At 49.9% G+C, this 26124-nt stretch overlaps 1 long non-coding RNA gene across 2 annotated transcripts; it reads left to right on the forward strand.

Annotated features, from left to right (window-relative positions):
• On the forward strand, positions 1-26124 carry LOC134986780 (uncharacterized). Of its 2 annotated transcripts, none has more exons than XR_010192596.1 (3): positions 1-611; positions 969-1156; positions 24587-26124. It is a non-coding gene; the product is annotated as an uncharacterized LOC134986780 (long non-coding RNA). The 2 variants fall into 2 exon arrangements; XR_010192595.1 differs by having other exon boundaries at positions 1008-1156.

A 26124-nucleotide genomic window follows, 5' to 3' on the forward strand; every position in this document is an offset into this window, starting at 1 on the left:
CATGATGCCACTCTCAGGGGACGCCTGTTGTGTCTCCAGGCCACGCTTTCTCCCTCTCTCTGATCACTTGTTACAAGGCAGTACCTCCTACATGGTCGGCATTCAGCCACCTACCGCCCTTCTCCTCGCGGCACACTGATGGAGCAGCTCAGCCTTTCCCTCACAGTGTGGCTCCTGTCACAGCCACTCCAGCACCCGCCCTCACAGGATGGCTCCCCTCAGAGCTTTCACTCCCCCTCTCAACAGGCTCCGTCTCTATCAATTCACAGGTGTGTGCTCTACATACCCCTTCTCCTCCCCCACCCCAGACTGGGCTGCACCGCTCACAGGCGTTACTACGTGGACTCGGAGTGTCGCCCGGCAGCAGCTGATCTTGGGGGAGGAGGCAGAGCATGCTCTTCACCAATTCCTTCTCCCCACAGCTGCGCTCCTCAACGCCGGGTGTGACGTCAGATCGTGTGTGCCCACACAGTGTTTGGTGCTTGACATGGGAACTGCAGCCGCTGAAGAGTGAAAACAAAGGATGGAGCAGGGACCTGTGCACCAGCGCCTGTCAGCGCTGCACTCCTCACTCCAGTAGTCGGATTCACAGAAGTGCACACCACCACAGGGTAGGGAAATACAACCCCCCCATACCCCCCTCCCTGGTGGGCCTCTCTTCCTAGCCCTCCCCCCATGTTACTGTCACCTGCACTCTCCCTATCCCTCCACCTGCATTCCTCTCACCTGCTCTCTCCCTAGCCCTCCCCCATGTTACTCTCACCTGCTCTCTCACTAGCCCTCCCCCCGCGTTCCTCTCACCTGCTCTCTCCCTAGCCCTCCCCCCATGTTACTCTCACTTGCTCTCTCCCTAGCCTTTCCCCTGCATTCCTTTCACCTGCTCTCTCCCTAGCCCTCTCCCCGTGTTCCTCTCACCTGCTCTCTCCTTAGCCCTCCCCTAGCGTTCCCCTCACCTGCTCTCTCCCTAGCTCTTCCCTTGCGTTCCCCATCACCTGCTGTCTCCCTAGCCTGGACCAAGTCCCTGACTACTGCTCTTTACCGATGGTTTTCCTGAAAGAGGGACGACGCACACCGTGGACTCTTGGAATTACCACCACTGAATAAGGGACTGCCATCTGCGGACGCTGCTCTGCTTAAACGCCTTTACAATACGGTGGTAAATATGTATTCACGGTTGTGACTGTTTTTGGCCTCGCAGGATCCATAAGGGACTTTTTATAAATGGAACAGGTTCTTTGAACATTTCGTTACTGACCTCCATCACTCATAGGAGTAGCTTCATATTTGTTTTTATTATTGGCTTTTAAATATGTGCACTATTAATGGTTTATAAATAAATCTTGTGGTATTAATGACTGTTCTCACTCATTGACGACCTTAGGCGCTACATTTTGTTTTGTGTACCCATGTTACTCTCACCTGCTCTCTCCCTAGCCCTCTCCCCGCGTTCCTCTCACCTGCTGTCTCCCTAGCTCTCCCCCCGCATTCCTCTCACTTGCTCTCTCCCTAGCCATCCCCCCGCGTTTCTCTCACTTGCTCTCTCCCTAGCCTTTCCCCTGCATTCCTTTCACCTGCTTTCTCCCTAGCCCTCCCCCCGTGTTCCTCTCACCTGCTCTCTCCTTAGCCCTCCCCTAGCGTTCCCCTCACCTGCTCTCTCCCTAGCTCTTCCCTTGCGTTCCCCATCACCTGCTGTCTCCCTAGCCCTTTCCCTGCATACCTCTCACCTGCTATCTCCCTAGCCCTCCCCCCGCGTTGCTCTCACCTGCTCTCTCCCTAGCCCTCCCCCTGCGTTCCTCTCACCTGCTCTCTCCCTAGCCCTCCCCCTGCGTTCCTCTCACCTGCTCTCTCCCTAGCCCTCCCCCCGCGTTCCTCTCACCTGCTCTCTCCCTAGCCCTTCCCCCGCGTTTCTCTCACTTGCTCTCTCCCTAGCCCTCCCCCCGCGTTCCTCTCACCTGCTTTCTCCCAATCCCTCCCCCCGTGTTCCTCTCACCTGCTCTCTCCTTAGCCCTCCCCTAGCGTTCCCCTCACCTGCTCTCTCCCTAGCTCTTCCCCTGCGTTCCCCATCACCTGCTTTCTCCCTTGCCCTTCCCCTGCGTTTCTCTCACCTGCTCTCTCCCTAGCCCTCCTCCCGTGTTGCTCTCACCTGCTCTCTCCCTAGCCCTCCCCCTGTCTTCCTCTCACCTGTTCTCTCCCTAGCCCCCCCCGTGTTCCTCTCACCTGCTCTCTCCCTAGCCCTCCCCCCGCGTTCCTCTCACCTGCTCTCTCCCTAGCCCTTCCCCCACGTCCCCCTCACCTGCTCTAACCCTAGATCTCCCCCCATTGTTCCTCTCACCTGCTTTCTCCCTAGCCCTCCCCCCGTATTCCTCTCACCTGCTCTCTCCTTAGCCCTCCCCTAGCGTTCCCCTCAACTGCTCTCTCCCTAGCTCTTCCCCTGCGTTCCCCATCACCTGCTGTCTCCCTAGCCCTTCCCCTGCGTTCCCCATCACCTGCTGTCTCCCTAGCCCTCCCCCTGCGTTCCTCTCACCTGCTCTCTCCCTAGCCCACCCCCTGCCCCCCTGCGTTCCTCTCACCTGCTCTCTCCCTAGCCCCTCCCTGTTCCTCTCACCTGCTCTCTCCCTAGCCCTCCCCCCGCGTTCCTCTCACCTGCTCTCTCCCTAGCCCTCCCCCTGCGTTCCTCTCACCTGCTCTCTCCCAAGCCCTCCCCCTGCGTTCCTCTCACCTGCTCTCTCCCTAGCCCCTCCGTGTTCTTCTCACCTGCTCTCTCCCTAGCCCTCCCCCCGCGTTCCTCTCACCTGCTCTCTCCCTAGCCCTCCCCCCGCGTTCCTCTCACCTGCTCTCTCCCTAGCCCTCCCCCCGCGTTCCTCTCACCTGCTCTCTCCCTAGCCATCCCCCCGCATTTCTCTCACTTGCTCTCTCCCTAGCCCTCCCCCTGCATTCCTTTCACCTACTTTCTCCCTAGCCCTCCCCCGTGTTCCTCTCACCTGCTCTCTCCTTAGCCCTCCCCTAGCGTTACCCTCACCTGCTCTCACCCTAGCTCTTCCCCTGCGTTCCCCATCACCTGCTGTCTCCCTAGCCCTTCCCCTGCGTTCCCCATCACCTGCTGTCTCCCTAGCCCTTCCCCCACGTTCCTCTCACCTGCTCTCTCCCTAGCCATCCCCCCGCGTTTCTCTCACTTGCTCTCTCCCTAGCCCTCCCCCCGCGTACCTCTCACCTGCTTTCTCCCAATCCCTCCCCCCGTGTTCCTCTCACCTGCTCTCTCCTTAGCCCTCCCCTAGCGTTCCCCTCACCTGCTCTCTCCCTAGCTCTTCCCCAGCGTTCCCCATCACCTGCTCTCTCCCTAGCCCTTCCCCTGCGTTTCTCTCACCTGCTCTCTCCCTAGCCCTCCCCCCGTGTTGCTCTCACCTGCTCTCTCCCTAGCCCTTCGCCTGCGTTCCTCTCACCTGTTCTCTCTCTAGCCCCCCCCGTGTTCCTCTCACCTGCTCTCTCCCTAGCCCTCCCCCCGCGTTCCTCTCACCTGCTCTCTCCCTAGCACTTCCCCCACGTCCCCCTGACCTGCTCTAACCCTAGACCCCCCCCATTGTTCCTCTCACCTGCTCTCTCCCTAGCCCTCCCCTAGCGTTCCCCTCACCTGCTCTCTCCCTAGCTCTTCCCCTGCGTTCCCCATCACCTGCTCTCTCCCTAGCCCTCCCCCGTGTTCCTCTCACCTGCTCTCTCCTTAGCCCTCTCCTAGCGTTCCCCTCACCTGCTCTCACCCTAGCTCTTCCCCTGCGTTCCCCATCACCTGCTGTCTCCCTAGCCCTTCCCCTGCATTCCCCATCACCTGCTGTCTCCCTAGCCCTTCCCCCGCGTTCCTCTCACCTGCTCTCTCCCTAGCCATCCCCCCGCGTTTCTCTCACTTGCTCTCTCCCTAGCCCTCCCCCCGCGTTCCTCTCACCTGCTTTCTCCCAATCCCTCCCCCCGTGTTCCTCTCACCTGCTCTCTCCTTAGCCCTCCCCTAGCGTTCCCCTCAACTGCTCTCTCCCTAGCTCTTCCCCTACGTTCCCCATCACCTGCTGTCTCCCTAGCCCTTCCCCTGCGTTCCCCATCACCTGCTGTCTCCCTAGCCCTTCCCCTGCATTCCTCTCACCTGCTCTCTCCCCAGCCCTCCCCCTGCGTTCCTCTCACCTGCTCTCTCCTTAGCCCTCCCCCCGCGTTCCTCTCACCTGCTCTCTCCCTAGCCATCCCACCGCGTTTCTCTCACTTGCTCTCTCCCTAGCCCTCCCCCTGCATTCCTTTCACCTGCTTTCTCCCTAGCCCTCCCCCGTGTTCCTCTCACCTGCTCTCTCCTTAGCCCTCCCCTAGCGTTCCCCTCACCTGCTCTCACCCTAGCTCTTCCCCTGCGTTCCCCATCACCTGCTGTCTCCCTAGCCCTTACCCTGCGTTCCCCATCACCTGCTGTCTCCCTAGCCCTTCCCCTGCGTTCCTCTCACCTGCTCTCTCCCTAGCCCTCCCCCTGCGTTCCTCTCACCTGCTCTCTCCCTAGCCCCTCCGTGTTCCTCTCACCTGCTCTCTCCCTAGCCCTCCCCCCGCGTTCCTCTCACCTGCTCTCTCCCTAGCCCTCCCCCCGCGTTCCTCTAACCTGCTCTCTCCCTAGCCATCCCCCCGCGTTTCTCTCACTTGCTCTCTCCCTAGCCCTCCCCCTGCATTCCTTTCACCTGCTTTCTCCCTAGCCCTCCCCCTTGTTCCTCTCACCTGCTCTCTCCTTAGCCCTCCCCTAGCGTTCCCCTCCCCTGCTCTCACCCTAGCTCTTCCCCTGCATTCCCCATCACCTGCTCTCTCCCTAGCCCTTCCCCTGCGCTTCTCTCACCTGCTTTCTCCCTAGCCCTCCTCCCGCGTTGCTCTCACATGCTCTCTCCCTAGCCCCCCCGTGTTCCTCTCACCTGCTCTCTCCCTAGCCCTCCCCCCGCGTTCCTCTCACCTGCTCTCTCCCTAGCCCTCCTCTCGCGTTGCTCTCACCTGCTCTCTCCCTAGCCCCCCCGTGTTCCTCTCACCTGCTCTCTCCCTAGCCCTCCCCCCGTGTTCCTCTCACCTGCTCTCTCCCTAGCCCTCCCCCCGCGTTCCTCTCACCTGCTCTCTCCCTAGCCCTTCCCCCACGTCCCCCTCACCTGCTCTAACCCTAGATCTCCCCCCATTGTTCCTCTCACCTGCTTTCTCCCTAGCTCTCCCCCAGTGTTCCTCTCACCTGCTTTCTCCCTAGCTCTCCCCCAGTGTTCCTCTCACCTGCTGTCTCCCTAGCTCTCCCCTAGTGTGCTTCTAACCTGCTCTTTCCCTAGCCCTCCCCCCGCGTGCCCCTCACCTGCCCTAACCCTAGCTTTCCCCCGTGTGCTGCTCACCTGCTCTTTCCCTAGCTCTCCCCAATGTTCCTCTCACCTGCTTTCTCCCTAGCTCTCCCCCAGTATGCCACTCTGCTGCTGCAATGTGTTAAAAGGGGGATTCTACTGACGCAATGTGTAAAAAGGGGCTGCCTGCCTAATTTGTAAAAAAAGGTTGACTCTGCCTGCTGTTATGTGTAAAAAGGGGACTCTGCCTGCTGTTATGTGTAAAAAGGGGACTCTGCCTGCTGTAATGTGTAAAAAGGGGACTCTGCCTGCTGTAATGTGTAAAAAGGAAAACTCTGCAGCCATAATTTGTAAAAAGGGGACTCTGCTGCCATAATGTGTAAAAATGGGACTCTGACTGCCGTAATGTGTAAAAAGGAGACTCTACCTGCCGTAATATGTAAAAGGGAGCTCTACCTGCCGTACTGTGTAAAAGAGGACTCTACCTGCTGTAATGTTTAAAAGGGAGCCCTGCCTACCATAATGTGTAAAAGCGAGCTCTGCCTGCCTTAATGTGTGAAAGAGAGCTCTGTGGCCACGCCCCTTCCCCATAAAGCCACGCCTGCGGTGCGCGCTGACCCTGTTTTATGTATTGGGGGGGGGGTGGTGCTGTTTCTTGCACACAGCGCTAAAATGTCTAGTTACGGCACTGCACCAAGCAATGCCTGCCACAAATGCTGGATGCCATTACCAGACGCCATCCATGAACTTGCGCTCGTGGTGCCCTTCTCCATCACGACAATGCCCACAAGTCCAAGAAAATGGTGGGTTTTCTGGCCCATGAATGCATCCAGGAGCTTGGTCATCCACAGTACACTTCAGACCTGTTCCCCTATGACTTCTTATGTTCCTACAAATCAAGCGCAAGATGTGTGGGATTAGTTTTGAGCCACCGGAAGCTGCAGTGGAGACCTTCATCCAGCATGTAGAAGACATACCTGCTTCGTACTGGTGTAGATGCTTCACCATGTATTTTGAGCGCATGCAACTTTGCATAGATTATTCTGGTGAATACTTTGAAAAAATTTAATGTTCACTTTGGGGGTCATTCCGAGTTGTTAGCTCGTTATTTTTTTCTCGCAACGGAGCGATTAGTCGCTAATGCGCATGCGCAATGTCCGCAGTGTGACTGCGCCAAGTAAATTTGCTATGCAGTTAGGTATTTTACTCACGGCATTACAAGGTTTTTTCTTCGTTCTGGTGATCGGAGTGTGATTGACAGGAAGTGGGTGTTTCTGGGCGGAAACTGGCCGTTTTATGGGTGTGTGCGAAAAAACGCTACCGTTTCTGGGAAAAACGCGGGAGTGGCTGGAGAAACGGAGGAGTGTCTGGGCGAACGCTGGGTGTGTTTGTGACGTCAAACCAGGAACGACACTGACTGAACTGATCGCACTGGCAGAGTAAGTCTCGAGCTACTCAGAAACTGCACAGAGAAGTCTTTTCGCAATATTGCGAATCTTTCGTTCGCAATTTTGTTAAGCTAAGATTCACTCCCAGTAGGCGGCGGCTTAGCGTGTGCAAAGCTGCTAAAAGCAGCTTGCGAGCGAACAACTCGGAATGACCCCCTTTGTCTGTAAACATAATACTTTTTTTGCCTCTAGAAACTTATTGCACACCCTGTAAGTTGGCATCTTACTTATTTTGATCTATGCTGCTTTGGAGTACAGCACCATTTTAGTGTTGTTTTTTTTTAATATTGAAGGTACATCCCAACTGACACATCCCTACTGACAAACACAGTGGAAGCTGTTCAGATCAATCTGGCAGTACTCTTCAGATGCATGAAAGGGGATTTGTTCCCGAGGTGTCCCACAGCACACTAAATAGTACCTGCAACAATACTTGAAAACTTTATCGTAATAGAAATTCAGAAATATTTGTTGCATGCATTTGTTGCATACATCCCTATTGACACAAACTATATAAATTATATTTTTGTCTGGAACACAAGAATAATAGTTCCCTCTGGGATACAGTTAGGCAGTCGTGATCCCGGCGGTCATGATACCGACGCCGTAATCCCAACAGTTGACAATACCGCCAGCCGGAATCCCGGCTAACAGGGGCTATTCCCACTCGTGGGTGTCCACAACACCCATAGAGTGGGAATAGAAACTATCTTCATGCAGATACCTCAGATATACAGCTGGCATAAAAAGTGTCCAAAATGGAAATAATCCTGTTTTATTGCACAAGGAGAAGGAGACTACTTTAGCTGGTTGTCCTTAATGAATATTTATTGTGCCTTCACTGTCATTGTGCCTGGTCTAGTTGTATATTAAGAACCAGGTAAGCCAATTTACATTCAAAAAAACACTTTGGGTGCCTAATTTTTGGAGACATTTCTATTGCAATCGAAGAATCAACATCTTCATTGATCCTAAAAGATCCCGCTGGTTTCTAGATTTCAAGAATTGTTTACTGAATTCAACAGCAGATTTTGTCCAAACAAATATTTTCCCCCCATCTTGCTACTGTATGTCAGGGGCTCAGGGCAGTGGTAGAACTGCTGTATTTTACTTAAAACAACATGCTAAATTTAAGGTGAGTATGTGATCTCACCGTGTTTTGGCATTGCACGAATGTTTCCTTGTAATTTTATGTCACTTTCCTGTCAAGATGCGGTCAAGATGCCAGCTGTCGGCATACCGACACCCTTTGGAATCCTGATGCCACACATCCAAAACGGCCAGGAGACCAACGCCGGAATACCGACCTCCAGCATTCCGACTGTTGGCATCCTGACTGTAAACGCACAGCAGCGATCAGGTCTGAATCACCCCCTGTGTGTGTTATTTCACTGCAGTCTGAGTGAGTGGGTGTGTGAAGGGGGCAATCTGTGTGTAATCTACAGTCTGGGTGGGTGTGTGGGGGGTGATGAGGCCGTCAGTGTGTGTAATCTACAGTCTGTGTGCATGTGCTTGTGTGTGTCTGTAAGGGGGTGGGCAGTCTGTGTGTGTGTGTGTGTGTGTGTGTGTGTGTGTGTGTGTGTGTGTGTGTGTGTGTGTGTGTGTTTCATATTGGCAATACACCTATAAAAAGGCATGTGGGTGGTCATTTTATTTTTATATATATATATATATATATATATATCATTACAGCCGCACGTACATCAATATGGTATACAGCCCTGGTGCCCTCTGTATGTAACCCCCAGCCTGGGTCCGACAATATGCTGAAAGTACAGCGGCACTCAGGTAATAAACAATTCTCAGAAAAGCTCAGGTCATATCAATCTTTCACTAGTTTATTCTAATGTCATCAGGACATCACCTGAAGATGTTAGAATAAATGAACAAAACGTTGATATGACCTGAGCTTTTCTGAGAATTGTCTATTACCTGAGTGCCGCCGTACTTTCTGCATTAATATAAATATAAATGTTATATATATATATATGTATATAGACAGGAATCACGGCGGCACTCAGGAGACTGTTATACTTGCAGTAAGGTTTATTGCCAAATGTGCATCCAACACATGTTTCGGGACACAGCCCGTCGTCATCCCTGACGACGGGCTGTGTCCCGAAACATGTGTTGGATGCACATTTGGCAATAAACCTTACTGCAAGTATAACAGTCTCCTGAGTGCCGCCGTGATTCCTGTCTATTTGCAGTCATGCTGACTGAGGGAGGGCACCGGAGCAGGTAATGGACTGATGCTTTTGGAGTGCCGGCTGTAACTGTTTGCTATATATGTATATATATATATACACACACACACACACACACACATACACACACATACACACACACACACACACACACATGGGCACGGAAATCTCCCCTCAGAAATCCTGCGTTTGCCCCTGGGAGAGGGGGGAAAACAACCTACACTCACCCCTGTCGGTCGTTCACTCATCGGGATCCCAGCGTCAGTATTATGATCCATTTTGCCATCTGCAAATGCGAAATCACATGGATCCAGAAACTTTACCGTATCCGTGAGTATTTCATGCAAAAATGGATCAGCATACCCACGAAAAAATTAGATGCAATTGAATTTCTGGATACCACCATCGGGCAATAAATCATGGTAAAGTCCCATTTTTCCCTAGGAGACTTTACCGCATTCATTTGAATTCCTCCCCAAGTAGGAGACCACGACAGTGTATTCCCACTGCTATACTGGAATGGGGCACATTGTTTTGATTTTTATCAGGTCTCTTCCCAACCATTTATCCAGCAATGTTTTCTAATGTTGGCATCATGATAGTCTGGTCATGATGTGAAGTTTCTTATGAATCTCAGCTTTGATGTGTTTTTTGTAGACAATTTGTAAAAAATTATTTCAATATATATCTACTACACCAGTGATTTTCAACCTTTTTTACTCGCGGCACACCGAACTATTTTTTAAAATTGCCAAGGCACACCATAAGTTCCCCACAGAAAAAAAAAAAAACACACACATTGGCTCTCACAGTAAAAAAAAATCCACACGTACATTGGCCTACACAGAAAAAACAATCAAATTGCTCCCCACATAAATCATGTTGCTCAGTACATAAATCCTATTGCTCTCCACAAAAATCAATCACACTGCTCCCCACATATATTCTATTGCTCCCCACATGAAGTATTCACATTGTGTGTCGTCGTCCGTCCCCCCCCCCCCAATATATCCTTATTCTCCCCACATAAGTCCTATTGTTCCCCACAGGAGAAATAAAATAACAAATATTAGCCCCTACCGGTCAGCTGTCCTCCTCCCTGTCCCTCAGTGGTGGAGGTTGTTCATAGTGGAGTGCTGTGAATACTGAGCAGTGGGCGATCGGGCAGGTGTGGATGTGGGTGGGCAAGGTAATCTATGTATGCAGCCAGGCAGGAACTGGAAGATGTGTATGCAGGCGGGTGGGTTGGCTGGGTGGTGAGACGCGGTGGCCGTGACCTATGATATCACACCGCCGCCTCTTCAAGGCATAGGTCACGGCCGGAGCACGACTAATACTCTAAGAAGAGCCCGGGCCAACAGATCACTCTGAAGGTGCAGGAAGCTGCTCTTGCTCCGCGGCACACCTTGCAGCTGGTCGCGGCACACTAGTGTGCCATGGGGGTGTAGTACGGTATGCCGGCGCTCGGGCTCCCGGCGACCAGCATACCGGCGCCGGGAGCCCGACCGCCGGCATACCGACAGCGTGGCGAGCGCTAAGGAGCCCCTTGCGGGCTCGGTGGCGCGCTAAGCGCGCCACACTATTTTATTCTCCCTCCAGGGGGGTCGTGGACCCCCACGAGGGAGAATAGGTGTCGGTATGCCGGGTGTCGGGATTCCGACGCCGGTATAATGTGCGCCGGGATCCCGACATTCGGCATACTGAAGACCACCCTGCCATGGCACACTGGTTGAAAAAGCCTGATCTACACGTTTCTGGGATTTTGGTATATTTGACATTAAACATCAAAACATCACGATGGTTTACCGGAGACTTATCTGGTACGGCGGCTCCAGCGGCACCAAACAGCTTTTATTAGAGTTATTTCCTTTGGAATAAAATAGCTACAATAAATACATTGAAACATTGAAATAGACATTTGGTTATGGAGTCTTGGCTTCAAATCCAGGGTGCCACCTACCTGTGCTTGGATGTGTGTTGCAGAAGCTGCTGTTACTAAGGGAGGCACCCAGAAAAGCAAGAAACTGGTCAGTAGAATCATTAAGTTTCAGAGTATTTGCTGTTTATATACTGTATCTATATATCTGAAGTGGTAAGGAAATCCATGACAGACAGCACAGGAAACAGCTTGGAGGATCAGGGCCATAAGCAGACAGGAACAGCCGAGAGATTAGCGGGTCACAGAATTGACCAAGTTGCCTGTTGCACAGGAACTGAGCAAACTTTTAAAACTGTTACCTGCTGACATCAAGACAAGTGAACTTGGCCTATGGCCTTAAATCCGGGGTGGGGAACCTTTTTTCTACCGAGGGCCATTTGGATATTTATAAAATCCTTCGGGGGCCATACAAAAATTCTCAACGCAAAAAATTACCCTGCCCTCAGTAGGTCTGCCCCTTAGAGGTACTGTGTGTGCGCGCCGGAGGCGCGCACGCGCAAAAAAAATGGGTGTGGCCAGTTAAAATGGGACGTGATACACATATGCCCCCAATAGTGCGGTGCCAGATCCATAATTGCCCCCACAGTGCCAGGTATACAAATGCCCCCACAGTGCCAGGTATACAAATGCCCCTCATAGTGCCAGGTATACAAATGCCCCTCACAGTGCCAGGTATACAGATGTCCCCACAGTGCCAGGTATACAGATGCCCCCACAGTGCCAGGTATACAAATGCCCCTCACAGTGCCAGGTATACAGATGTCCCCACAGTGCCAGGTATACAGATGCCCCCACAGTGCCAGGTATACAGATGTCCCCACAGTGCCAGGTATACAGATGCCCCCACAGTGCCAGGTATACAAATGCCCCTCACAGTGCCAGTTATACAGATGCCCCCACAGTGCCAGGTATACAAATGCCCCCCACAGTGCCAGGTATACAAATGCCCCTCACAGAGCCAGGTATACAAATGCCCCTCACAGTGCCAGGTATACAGATGTCCCCACAGTGCCAGGTATACAGATGCCCCCACAGTGCCAGGTATACAAATGCCCCTCACAATGCCAGGTATACAGATGTCCCCACAGTGCCAGGTATACAGATGACCCCACAGTGCCAGGTATACAAATGCCCCTCACAATGCCAGGTATACAGATGTCCCCACAGTGCCAGGTATACAGATGCCCCCACAGTGCCAGGTATACAGATGTCCCCACAGTGCCAGGTATACAGATGCCCCCACAGTGCCAGGTATACAAATGCCCCTCACAGTAACAGTTATACAGATGCCCCCACAGTGCCAGGTATACAAATGCCCCCCACAGTGCCAGGTATACAAATGCCCCCCACAGTGCCAGGTATACAGATGCCCCCACAGTGCCAGGTATACAGATGCCCCCCACAGTGCCAGGTATACAGATGCCCCCACAGTGCCAGGTATACAGATGCCCCCACAGTGCCAGGTATACAGATGCCCTCCCCCCTCCCCTCCCCTCTCCCCTCCGTGCTGCTTACCGTGGGACACGGAGGAGAGCGCGGCTGTCGGGTGGGAGCGGCGGCGTGTAGTACTTCAAACCAGCCGCGGCTCCTGATTGGCTGCCGGTCCGCGAGCTCTGATTGGCTCACGGACCAGCGGCTGGTTTTAAGTACTACACGCCGCCGCTCCCACTCGACAGCCGCGCTCTCCTCCCTGTTCTGACAACTGAGACACGCTGCCGCCGGACTGAGCGGCAGCGTGTCTCACTGACACAAGCTGGTGGGCCGGACCAAACGGCTTTGCGGGCCGTATACGGCCCGCGGGCCGGAGGTTCCCCACCCCTGCCTTAAATTATGCACTACAGGGAAAAGGACAGAGGCATGTACTGTGCCCAGACAGAAGAAAAGTGTGTTAGAAGAAGAACTACTTTCTAGTCTGGTGGCATGCAGCCTAAGAGACCCATTTATTAACATTATTTTTACTAAAATAATGTGGAAAAAGGGTGTTTTCACACCCTTTTCACATTATTTTAGTATCACCTGAATGTATCAAAGGGCGTTTGGAGCAGTTTTCATGAAAAACTGCTCCAAACCCTTTAATTCACTTTTTTTTTTTAGAAAGCCACATCGCATTCCCCATACTTATAATGTGAAATGTGACGTGGCCAAATTTACTAAAAAAAAAATATGTGAAAATATACCACAGTGTGCCCTGTGATAATCTCGACAGGTCAGGCTGGCGAGATCACAGGGCAGCACTGCGATGTGCACCCTTTTGCCCAGCTTTCTCTAGCCCTGGCAGAGAAAGCTGTGCGGGTACATACCTCCGATGGACACACAAGCTGATCAAAGTGTTAAAAAAAAGAAAAGTCAAAACAAAAAAAATCATACTCACCTCTCCAGGGAGCCGTTGTCCTTTGCTCCGGTGAGGGCTGCCGGGCGCCGGGTCCCCCATGTGCTGCATTGTGACCCTGGTGCAGTAAAGTGACGCTGCAAAGCGGCAGCGCACGTTACAGCACCAGGGGTCATCGCAGCACACAGGATCCGGCGCCCGGCAGCCCTGCAGGAGCAGAGTGGACCGGCTCCCTGGACAGGTGAATATATTGACCTGCTGGGGGGCGGTCCACAGCGCGCAGGGGGTAGTCGCGACGGGGGGTTGACCAGGCAGCGGCAGTAGCGGCAATGTCACCAGGTGTGGCGCAAGCGCAGCAGGACATCTGAGTATTCTTTTACGAAAAATACCCCAATGATGCTGCGGAGTGTCATTGCAGGAACAGAGCATGCGAGCAAGCACTGTCCTTGCATGCGATAATTGATACCTTCCTGCTATGTATTCAATTATCGCAGTGCGATTTTGGGGTGATTTTATCACATGACATCTACATCCAAGGATGCGGATGGTGATAAATAGGCCCCTAAATGTGTTTATTCTCAAAAGTTAATTATGATGCATTAATTACAGGGCAAGAAGGAAGGTGAGTAAGGGGAAGATGTAGCAAACCTTCTAAAGGGGACAGGACAGGGCCGGATTAAGGGTCACATGGGCCAGGGGCTGAAAATGTTCAAGGGTCTATACTGAGAAGGGGAGGAGTTGTGACCTGTGATGTGTGGTCAGTGCTGTGTGGGTGTGGTCAGTGCTATGTGGGTGTGGTCAGTGCCATGTGGATGTGTACACCCCACTCTATCAGCCCCACTGTCTCCGTAAAAACATAAAAATAAAATTTTTAGAGTAATTCTGTAACTTTGTTACAAACCTAGAAATACAATTTTAATACTTATGATTTATGACATACTGTGTGCCAGCAATGCAGCTGGTCATCATTATGCTGCCATGATGATAGGCCTTTTGTAACGCCATCCTCCCCATTGTTAATCTGGACCTGGGCAGGAGACATTCTATAAAATTATAGATAGTAGTTGGTTTATTTCTCCACTTTAAAAGATTTTAAGCAACTCCCTTCAAATTTCTAAATGATCTGATGGTAATTCTACATTTCTTAGCTGCATTAGAGATGGTTATACATTTTCTTGACTTAGTAAAACAACATGGTCCAAGACACCAATAACATATATGAAAAAGAAAGACACAACGGCATCATTCCCCTTTAACAAAATGCCTTTCCAATGTGGGTTAGAATGTGGCAGACAAAAATAGACTCTGCCTAACTGCTGTCAGATAGGATAAACAGAGCATGTCTGACGGCCAGACTCCAGTGTCACAGAAATCAACTAGCACCAATGTATTCAATAATTAGTTCAAGAAGACACATGACTTAATATCAAAATGCTACAATCCTGTGTTAGCCAAAGTCAAGCATGACTTCCAGGGGACGTCTTAATTTAATATGCCATCTCTATGTGGTGAGTGTTGGAGCATAGTAAGAACAGTGAATGTATAAGCCAACTATTTTATCAAAACTCATAGATAGGGATGGCCATCGGTACAATTCCCACTGATGGCTGCCATCGATGGATATTTTAGCATGAACCGTCGATGGTTAAAAAGTATTCTACCATCTACTATCGATGGTTCAGGCTATCGAATACCTGCGCATGCGCAGTACAGACTTTGCTGCAGAAAGTCAGCGCCTGGCAAACCTTCCTCTGCGCATGCGCAGGGCGACTCCCCTGGCAGCCAATTGTATTATATGCACTGCACTGTTGCGATGGATGCTGCGCCGATGCTTACACATGTGAACCACGCTTGTCAGCAGCAGAGTACTGTACTACAGCGGGGCAGGCATAGCTAGCAAGCAAATAATCCATACATCCACTCATCATCTTAGCAGCACCACCAATAACCATCCCGCCACCACCACCGGGACAGCAGCTGACAAAGGTGGGTCGGGAGGCTCAGAGGATAGACAGACCAGTCAATGTCAATAACGAGTCTCCAAGTCCCACCTAAATGCTGCTGCTGAGACCACATGCCCCTACACATTACATTTTATGCAGGACAAGATGATACAATGCAAGTACAGAGCCTCCGTGCCTGCCTATGAACTTAAGGAGATATACAGTGGGCGGGGAGAGGCAGAACAGAGCGGGTCTTTTCATCTCTGACTGACAGCTTGCATGGATGGCAGCAGCTGCAGTTACTTGACTCAACACACACAGAGTATGGTAAAACGATCAAATACTTGGTCCCAACCATCGATGATCCAGGAACATCGATGGTCGATGGCCATCCCTACTCATAGAGCAGCCAAAGTAATATAGCAACACACATCTAATTAAGACTGCTCAGAAGAGCCATGACAATAGATGTAGTTATAGTGCATATTAGCTTATCCATAGGAGAAAAAAAGTATATTTAATATATAATATATTATATTTAATAATATATTTAGACCATACCCCGGGGTTGGCGGGTATGTTTAAGCGGTTGAGAGAGGTGTCGCAGGTGTAGGGTGGCTATGTGACAGACCTTTCCCCTGAAATGTTGCTCCCCATACCTTCTTCTGTAGTACCTTGCTCAGAGAGGTAGGATAGATTGATACGAAACAGGAGCGAGTCAGCAATTCCAACAGGATGTCTTTTTATTGAGCCCAGGGCTGCCATTAAAAATGATGGGGCCCGGTACTGACAAATTTAGCAGGGCCCCACCACCACACACACTGCCCTATAGCTCCCCCATGGGCCCAGCATCCTCCAAAGCGTATCAATTTGAAAGAACCAGGAATGGCAGCTCCTGATTGGCTGCCGGTTCATGAGCTCCGATTGGCTCACGGCCAGCTCTGTAGTAAGAATACTGCCACTGCTATGTCCCTCCATGGCTGCCTGCCCTACCAGTGCGCAGGTAGCTGGCCTGGACCCTTGATCCTCACTGCTACCACCTGGACCCCATCTTACTCAGGACCCAGGACTGGAGTCCCCACCATCCACCCTTCATGGCGGGCCTGATTGAGCCGCAATTAACTGTGGATAGAGGATGATGATTGGTTAGTTGGCACAAAATATAAAATAATCACAAGAGGAACTGGGCATAAAAAGAAGATAAAGAGAAGACAATAGGTGACAAAAATGCAAAAGACAATCAATTGAATCACAGATATTGGCATATTATAATAACAATCACAATCTATTATGTGGTAATGAAAATAGTAATGAAAAACATACTTTTCAATAACAGTTACTAAATTTCTCTCTTTCCCTAACCAAAGTATTGTTAAGCAACGGTCCCGGTGCGTCACGGCCGCCGCACCTCCTCCTGGTCCCCGCACGGCGCCTGGCAACGCCAGGACGCCGTGCGTGCTGAGCCGCCGGGTCCATGGCAACGCCGGGACGCCATGCGCGCTGAGCCGCCGGGTCCATGGCAACGCCGGGACGCCGTGCGCGCTGAGCCGCCAGGTCCATAGCAACGGGGACGCCACAGGCGGACCGCATTTCCCGTTGCTATCCAATTAATCAAGCACCTGTCAGCGTGTGGTCGTGCAGCAGGGCAGCTGCACGACATTTTCTAATTAAGTTCACTGCAGCCATTGGTACAGAGACCTGTTATATTCTCCCTCAGTGCTTTACACAGACGCCGGTGATAGCTTCCTGTGAGCTGTTCCTGCTCTGGTGAAATTCCCTGTCCAGTGTTCTGTGGTCTGGTCTACCTCGTTCCTGTGGTGCTGACTCCTGGGGTCCTTCCAGTCTACCTGTTGGTAGAAACCTGTGTCTTCAGATCTCGAGGTTCCTGCTCACCTGCGGTTGTTCCCCGGTGTTGTGAGTAGCGGCCTTTGCCGCGTCTTGTGGCCTAGGCCGTAGAGTTTCCATTATATTCTTTTGCTGGTGCTTTTGCGGAGGTGCTCTGCCACAGCTGTCCTCCCCGGTACATGACGGTGCCGTGTAGGGGTGGACAGTGTTAACTTTGTTGCCTTTTCCATTGGCGGCCGTGCCGCACATACGTTTAGTTTTTTTAGTTCTGCAGTAACCCCTAGCTCTGCGTTTTGTTTAGTTAGAGGTCCCCTTGTTTCCATCCAGTCTCAGTTTACGCCTTGTCTCATACTAAGACCGGGGGGCATCGGAGTTGGGCAGACCTAAACCTCCCTTCAAACGTGGCTGCCGTGGGCCCAAGAACACATAGTCTCGCAGGCGTAGACTGACCACGTGGGTGGAACAACGGAGTTAGGGTCCTAGGGGTACTGCTTTACTTTGTCCTGAATATCAGCGTCACGTTCCTGTGCTCGGGACTTACCCACTCAATATCTTACTTTCGGAGCACAGAGAACGTAACATTATCACCGGTCACAACAACAAAAAAACAAAAAACAAATCTGTTGTTTTTTACCAGGGTGGCCTTGAAATTCGGTCCTCATGAATCCGGCAGTGCTAGGACAGAATCCCAGCCAGCTTTTGGCCAATCAGATTCAGGAACTCACTCAGATGGTTCAGGATCTTACCCTTCGGGTGAGCTCGCAGGAAGATCTTTTACGAGCCTCCCCGGGTATGATTCCTGAACCAAAGATGCACCTTCCTGACCGCTTTTCAGGTAACCGAAAAGATTTCTTTAATTTTAAGGAAGCCTGTAAACTTTATTTTCATTTAAGGCCCCGGTCCTCAGGTACTGAGTCTCAGCGGGTGGGCATTGTGATGTCTTTGCTTCAAGGCGATCCACAAACCTGGGCTTTTGGGTTGAAATCCAATGATGCAGCCTTGCAAACAGTAGATGCCTTCTTTAAGTCATTAGGCCTTTTGTATGATGACCCAGATCGGGAAGCGTCGGCTGAGTGCCACCTGCGTGCACTTAAACAGGGTAAAAATCCTGCAGAGGCATATTGTACAGAATTTCGCCGTTGGTCGAACGACTGTGGCTGGAATGATCCTGCCCTGCGCAGTCAGTTTTCGCCTCGGTCTGTCTGAAGTAATCAAGGATAGTCTCCTTCAGTATCCAGCTCCGGAGATGTTAGATAAGCTCATGGAGCTTGCTATTAAGATTGATCGTCGTCTCCGAGAGCAGAGGGCTGAAAGAGGAGCTAATTTCAGGTCTAGTCCATGTGTGTATGCTTTCCCTGAGGACACCAAGGAGCCCATGCAAGTGGGTCTCTCCCGGCTGTCTCCAGAAGAAAGGGCCAGAAGGCTAAATTCAGGGCTCTGGTTATATTGTGGTGGCAAGGTACATGTTGCGCGCAACTGCCCAAATAAACAGGGAAACGCTCTGAACAAGTGAATTGTGAGGGGGTTCACTTGGGTCTGCAGTTAATCTCCTCAAATGATTCCTTGTTAATTCCTGTTAACATTTCTTTTGGAAGTCTCAGTTCATTTGTTTCAGCCTTCATTGACAGCGGAGCTGCCGGGAACTTTATGGATCTTGCTTGGGCTCAAGCTTTGGGAGTTCCGCAGCTCCAACTAGATAGATCTATCACTATGCACGGACTAGATGGAGGTCCACTCTCAAATGGGGTAATTACTCACCGGACCCCTCCAGTACAACTGACAGTGGGGGCCTTACATTCTGAAAAAATCGAGTTCTATCTCACCCATTGTCCGGCTGTGCCTGTCGTCTTAGGTCACCCCTGGCTTGCCCTCCATAATCCCACCATAGATTGGCGGTCTGAGGAAATTTCCCGGAGGGATTCTTTCTGTGTTAAAGGATGTATTTCTCGTCCAGTCCGGGTCGCGGCTGCTACTCCGGAACTCATACCTTCAGTATATCAGGATTTTGCTGATGTTTTCTCTAAAGGTAACGCGGATATCCTGCCACCCCACCGGTCATATGACTGTGCCATTGACCTTGTCCCTGGTGCCACTCTGCCAAAAGGGAGACTTTATGCTCTATCTGGTCCCGAGACTAAGGCCATGGATGACTATGTACAGGAAAGCCTGAAGAAGGGGTTTATTAGGCCCTCGAAATCTCCGTTAAGTGCAGGGGGTTTTTTTGTTGAGAAAAAAGACGGATCTCTAAGACCGTGCATAGATTATCGGGCCTTGAATAAGATTTCTATTAAAAACACCTACCCCTTGCCGTTGATTTCGGTGTTATTTGATCAGCTCCGCACTGCGGTTATTTTCTCCAAAACCGATCTCAGAGGAGTCTACAACCTCATTCGAATAAGATCTGGGGATGAGTGGAAGGCGGCTCTCAGTACTCAGTCCGGACACTACGAATATCTTGTGATGCCGTTTGGGCTGTCTAACGCTCCTGCGGTATTTCAGGATCTTATTAACAACGTCCTCCGCGACTTTTTAGGGAAGTTCGTGGTCGTTTATTTGGACAACATTTTAATTTACTCTGAGTCTTCTGAACAGCATGTTGTCCATGTGCGGCAAGTGCTTCAAAAGTTGCGGGAGAACCATTTGTACGCGAAATTGGAGAAGTGTGATTTCCACATCACTGAAGTGTCCTTTTTAGGGTATATTATTTCTCCAAAGGGGTTTTTTATGGAACCTAAGAAACTCCAGGCTATTCTAAACTGGACGCAACCCACCAACTTGAAAGCTATCCAGCGATTTTTGGGTTTTGCAAATTATTACAGGCGTTTTATTCATGCCTTTTCAGATTTAGTTGCTCCTATTGTGGCGTTAACAAGGAAAGGAGCTGATCCTTCCAACTGGTTGCCTCAAGCCGAGTCTGCCTTCCGGGCCCTAAAACAGGCCTTTGTCTCAGCTCCAGTTCTCAGACACCCCAACCCTGATCTTCCCTTTATTGTCGAGGTGGAGACCTCAGAGGTTGGAGTGGGAGCCATTCTTTCTCAGGAAGACCCCAAGTCTCTGGTGTTACACACTTGTGCCTTCATGTCCAGGAAATTCTCCTCAGCTGAATCCAACTTTGATGTTGGTAATCGAGAGTTGCTGGCAGGGAAATGGGCTTTTGAGGAATAGAGGCACTGGCTTGAAGGAGCGAAGCATACCATTATGGTGTTCACTGACCACAATAATCTACAGTATATTGATCAGCAAAATGGCTAAATGCTCGGCAGGCGCGTTGGGCACTGTTTTTTACACGATTCAAGTTCATCATCACCTACAGGCCCGGTTCTAAGAATACCAAGGCCGATGCCCTGTCTCATTGTTTTCTTCCTGCTCACAATAACCACTCTTCCGCAACCCCCATTGTCTCAACGTCCATCATCTGGGCCGGTCTCACACAGGATTTGTTCACACAACTTGTCCAGGTTCAGCAGCAGGCTCCCAGTGATACTCCTGTTGGTCGTCTCTTCGTTCCTGAGCGCTTGAGAGGCAGTGTCCTCGCAGAGTTTCATGATAGTGAGGTTGCTGGTCATCCTGGTATTGCTAAAACCTTAGAGTTAATTTTTCGCTCGGTGTGGTGGCCTAATCTTTCCAAGGATGTTAGGGAATTTGTCCTTTCCTGTCAGGATTGTGCTAAGCACAAAGTGTCCCGATCCTTGCCGGTCGGGCAACTCATGCCACTTGCAATTCCACTCAAGCCATGGTCACACATTTCCATGGATTTCGTGGTGGATCTTCCTCTTTCATCCGGGTTCCGGGTAATTTGGGTAGTTGTGGACTGTTTTAGCAAAATGGCCCACTTCATTGCTTTACCCCAATTACCCTCTGCTCAAGTTCCGACAGTTCTGTTTCTCCGCCATGTCTTCAGGCTTCATGGTTTACCCGTGGATATAGTCTCTGACCGGGGACCACAGTTTATTGCCCATTTTTGGAAGCGTTTTTGTGCCTCATTAAACATGAAACTCTGTTTAACGTCTGGATACCATCCACAGTGTAACGTGCAGACTGAACGGGTGAATCAGTCACTTAAACAATATTTACGTCTTTATACTGCCAAACTTCAAAACGATTGGTCAGATTTTCTTCCTCTGGCTGAGTTCGCCTACAATAACGCTTGCCATTCATCCACCAAGGAGTCTCCGTTCTATTCGGTCCTGGGCTTTCACCCTAGAGCCAATTCCTTTACTCCCCATTATCCGGCTTCTTTTTTGTCCTTAACCTCCCGTCTCAGAGTTATTTGGAGAAAAGTACAGCTTGCCCTTAAGAAGGCTGCTTTTTGGGAGAACATTTTTTCTGATAGGTTCTGACGCCCATGCACATTTAAGGTAGGGGATAAGGTATGGTTGTCAACCCGCAACGTCAAGCTCCGACAACCCTCGGCCAGATTGGGACCCAGATTTATTGGACCGTTCCTTATTGTCAAAAAAAGTAAATCCGGTGGCTTTTTGGCTACGGTTGCCAAAGTCACTTAAAATCGGCAACACTTTCCATTGTTCTCTATTGAAGCCATATATCCTTTCCAGGAGATTTCCTCCGAAAATTTTCCAGGGTAAACCTCCGGTGGATGTTCAGGGTCAACAAGAATTCCTAGTGGAGAAGGTCTTAGATTCTAAATTTTCTCGTGGTTGGCTCTATTTTTTGGTACACTGGAAAGGGTACGGTCCAGAGGAAAGGTCTTGGGTCCTGGACAAGGATTTACATGCCCCTAGACTTAAGAGATTGTTCTTTCAGGAATTTCCTCATAAACCCGGATATAGGGGTTTCTTAACCCCTCCTTAAGGGGGGTACTGTTAGGCGTGGCGGCTCCCGCCAGCACCCAACCGTTGCTAAGCAATGGTCCCGGCGCATCCCGGCCGCCGCTCCTCCTCCTGGTCCCCTCAAGGCACCTGGCAACTCAGGACCCCATGCGTGCTGAGCCGCCGGGTCCATGGCAACGCCGGGACGCCGTGCGCACTGAGCCGCCGGGTCCATGGCAATGCCGGGACGCCATGCGCGCTGAGCCGCCGGGTCCATAGCAATGGGGACGCCACAGGCGGACCGCATTCCCCGCTGCTATCCAATTAATCAAGCACCTGTCAGCATGTGGTCGTGCAGCAGGGCAGCTGCACGACATTTTCTAATTAGGTTCTCTGCAGCCATTGGTACAAAGACCTGTTATATTCTCCCTCAGTGCTTTACACAGACACCGGTGATAGCTTCCTGTGAGCTATTCCTGCTCTGAAGAAATTCCCTGTCCGGTGTTCTGTGGTCTGGTCTACCTTGTTCCTGTGGTGCTGACTCCTGGGGTCCTTCCAGTCTTCCTGTTGGTAGAAACCTGTGTCTTCAGATCTCAAGGTTCACCTGTGGTTGTTCCCCGGTGTTGTGAGTAGCGGCCTTTGCCGCGTCTTGCGGCCTAGGCCGTAGAGTTTCCGTTATACTCTTTTGCTGGTGCTTTTGCGGAGGTGCTCTGCCACAGCTGTCCTCCCCGGTACACGATGGTGCCATGTAGGGGTGGACAGTGTTACCTTTGTTGCCTTTTCCATTGGCGGCCGTGCCGCACATATGTTTAGTTTTTAGTTCTGCAGTAACCCCTAGTGTTTTGTTTAGTTAGAGGTCCCCTTGTTTCCATCCAGTCTCAGTTTACTCATACTAAGACCAGGGGGCATCGGAGTTGGGCAGACCTTATCCGCCCTTCAAGCACGGCTGCCGTGGGCCCAAGAACACATAGTCTCGCAGGCGTAGACTGACCACGTGGGTGGAACAACGGAGTTAGGGTCCTAGGGGTACTGCTTTACTTTGTCCTGAATATCAGCATCATGTTCCTGTGCTCGGGACTTACCCACTCAATATCTTACGTTCGGAGCACAGAGAACGTAACAGGTATGATGATCTTCACTGGCAAATAACGTTGAAGCTCTTTTAGAATCCTGTGGTGCCACAGCATTGCAATGGGGCAATTGGCACACAGATATATAAATAATTCTTGGTTGTAATAATGTAAATGTATCTCAGTCTAACTCCAAAATAAGATGTACCTAGCGCAGGGGTGCCGACAGCTTTTCCGGACCCCGGCAATGAGAGGGAACATGGCCAATGAGGGGGAGGCGTGGCCGGACAGGTCAGTTTAAAATAAAATAAAAAATAGGTGTGGCTACAGAGCAGGTATACGTGCTGCAGGGGAGCACCGGTTTCGGACCTGGTGGGCAGCATTCGGTAGCTCACAGCCAGTGGCGTGGTGGGCGGGAGTGTAGGAGGACAGGCTCAATTGTTCCACTTCATTTTATCCCACAGAAGGGAGAGAGGACTGGCTGCTGGTGCAGCTGCCTCTCTTCCCAGTGTGTGTGGGCTGGGAGAGAAGCTTTTGCAGCAGTCTCCCAACCCGACAAGCGGCTGCAGCAATGGGGCAGGGGTAGGGCAGCAGGACCCGGACCTCCTCTGGGCCCCTCCAATGGGCTCTGGTAAAGAGTAGCCACCTACCCCCTCTTGATGCCAATGAGCTAGCGAAGAGATGGTAGTGTCTCTGAACAAATGTAGCTTACTCGGTAATAAGAGTTTCCTGGGCAATTAAACTCAGTCTCTGTCTCCAGATAAAGCAACTCACTTTCACTTGCATAAGTATCTCTGTCTTTTCCTCATAAAGTAACTTGCTTTCTCTTGCATAAATAACTCAGTCTCTTATTTCTAGAGGTGAGCAGGTCCGGTTCTCGGAGAATTGGACCCACCCGAACTTCTCGATCCGAGCCGGGATCTTAGTCTGGCTCAGGGTTTCCTGTCTAACTCAGATTCCAAAAAGAGCAAAACATCATCATCGTGCGGTCAGATTTTTGCATGGTTTTGGATTCTATAAAGGTCCCGGTGATCTGCGCTATTTTTACTCTGGCTGTGGAGAGTGTACTGAACGGACGTGTCCATCTCAGTGCTGGTTTGTGTGGCATGGGGTGTGGGGCTGCTGTAGGGCTGGTGTATCAGTCCAGTGGTGCTCTGTCTGTCATTGAGTGGTGTAGATGACAAGGTGGGATCTGTTCATAATCCATATACAACCAGGGGCTCTGCCCCAATGTTAAAAAAAAAAACCAGTATACTGTGTGTAAATCCAGGGGCTGGTGTGACCGACTCCTATCAGTATCAGACCAGGGGTGCTCTGTCTGTCATCTGGTGTATCTGATAAGGGGTGCTCTGTCTGTCATCTGGTGTATCTGATAAGGGGTGCTCTGTCTGAGGAAGCCCAAAAGGCGAAACGCGTTGAGAGACTGACCTACCTATCCACTGCCTGTATCACTGAGCTAAGACCTTTATTATATATTTTTTATTTATTTACTATGTTTTATTTGGTTTATTAAAAAACTTTGTATCACTATATAAGGCAGTGGGTCGAAATTGAATGAACAAGCACACCATACAGGACCTGCTTGGGTCATCTGGATAAAAGCTTATCCTATATGCTTGATTGAAACATTGATTTGGTACGCATGACATATAGGGGAGGGTACCCCAAGATATAGGTACTACACTATATGGCGATGATCTTTGTCTCCTGACATACAGGTGGGGAGCAGCCACTGAGAAAAGAGAGACCGATAGGCCTGATTCCAAGACTTTATCCGGTACTTACAGTACATTCACGTGTCCATAATTTACCCATTTATTTGAATTACTACACCATATGGCGCTTGTTCTTCTCCCCTACCTCCACAGAATCGCATGACTGAACCTACCCAGGTCATTTCTTGAGGAACTGAGCTGCCACCAAAGAAGTTTGGAAGGTGTCTATAGAGCACGGGAAAATTTGCTAGATGGCTTTGGATGCGGATCCAATACGACTAATTAAGTCTCAGCATAGTGACATCAGGCGACCTTTTTGGAAGGAACTTTCGAACGTTGGATAAGCGCACTGATCTATAAAAACACTTTTTGCATATATATATATATATATATATATATATATATAAGGAACCCAGTTGCACTAAGATATAATTTTTAAGCAGCACCTCTAGATGAATCTCCTGTTAGCAAAGATTCTTATATAACAAATAGCAGACTGATCTGAGGGTGCTAATAATGGTGTTCCTTATTTAAACCATCCACAGTAAACTGTTTAACAATGCCAATATATTTAGCAATAAAACATCACTTATTAAAAATGTATTCACAATAAAATTGTTTAAAATATACAAAAATCCATTAAAAAAATCTGTATAATTTTTCAGAGTTTTAATGTATATTTATCCAGCAGGATTTCAGTGAAACAGAGTCTTTTGATGATATTTAATCATGATGGAAGGAACAGACGTTGACAAGAATATACAATCCAACGCGTTTTGTCCTGTAGGACTTCTTCAGGAGTATATAGTCAATTGCCCAAATTGTAGGTGATAAAAGTGAAAAGGAGATAAACCACTGGACATGCCAGCTAGGGCTATTCAATCTGGATTTAATGGGTATACAGTTGCAATATCGTAGATGAATTTTCAAATATATAAAGGTGAACATTAGTACTCTCCAGTGGGAGCAGATTACTTTAAGGATAGATACCCATATAAAGGCCAACAGCTTTTGTTGGTCCGCTGTAGTACACCAGATATATATTACTGGACTTTTTGCTAGATAACACAAAACCTTCCGCGTAGAAACAGGCAATGGAAGCAGCCACACTAGAATTGGTGTGACTCTTTATCTGACTCTACACGTATTGTGACACTGTAGGTTGTACATTTGTTTTACACATTTGTGGTGTGTGCTGTACCCCACTTGGTTTATGTTTATTCATAGATATGGAGGACGAACAATTGAGAGAAGAGGCATAGACGGTTTAAGTCAGGGCATTTAGAATTAAAGAAAAAGTTGAAGTCGGATTGGTGCAATAATAACCAATAAAAATTGTTGTATATGCAATAAAGACTGTCACCAATGCCCCCAATGATTGATTTCAATTTTTAAAATCAAACAAATTAAATTAAATTACTAATCAATCAATCCTTCCTTCCACTACATACATACTCTACCTTCCTTGGGCCCCTGATCTACTTATTGATAAAGATCTGTGTCAGACCATTTTTACTGATTTTGTTTTCATATTTAAAAAA

The sequence above is a fragment of the Pseudophryne corroboree genome, chromosome 2 (assembly GCF_028390025.1).
Source record: "Pseudophryne corroboree isolate aPseCor3 chromosome 2, aPseCor3.hap2, whole genome shotgun sequence".
Classification (NCBI taxonomy): Eukaryota; Metazoa; Chordata; class Amphibia; order Anura; family Myobatrachidae; genus Pseudophryne; species Pseudophryne corroboree.